This window comes from Marmota monax, unplaced genomic scaffold, assembly GCF_021218885.2.
Source record: "Marmota monax isolate L192 unplaced genomic scaffold, Marmota_monax_Labrador192_F-V1.1 WCK01_AAM20220418_F8-fsc00138, whole genome shotgun sequence".
NCBI classification, from domain to species: Eukaryota; Metazoa; Chordata; class Mammalia; order Rodentia; family Sciuridae; genus Marmota; species Marmota monax.
Genome location: NW_026692763.1, coordinates 3,312,496 through 3,312,697, shown reverse-complemented (window position 1 = coordinate 3,312,697; position 202 = coordinate 3,312,496).

The window sequence follows — 202 nt, the reverse complement described above, 5'->3', positions numbered from 1 at the left end:
CTGGAATCCTGGTTTTGTCATTGACCAGCTATGTGATTTGCACACATATTTTAAGCACTCTGAGCCTCAGTTTCCCCATCAGGAACTTGGGCCACCGCCTCAAATGGATTATTGGTGAAGAGTAAAAGAGACAGAATGCTAAGTTCGTTACTTTCCCCCCTCATTCCGCCAAATCTGTTAAAATGAGAATCTCCTAAGTCAA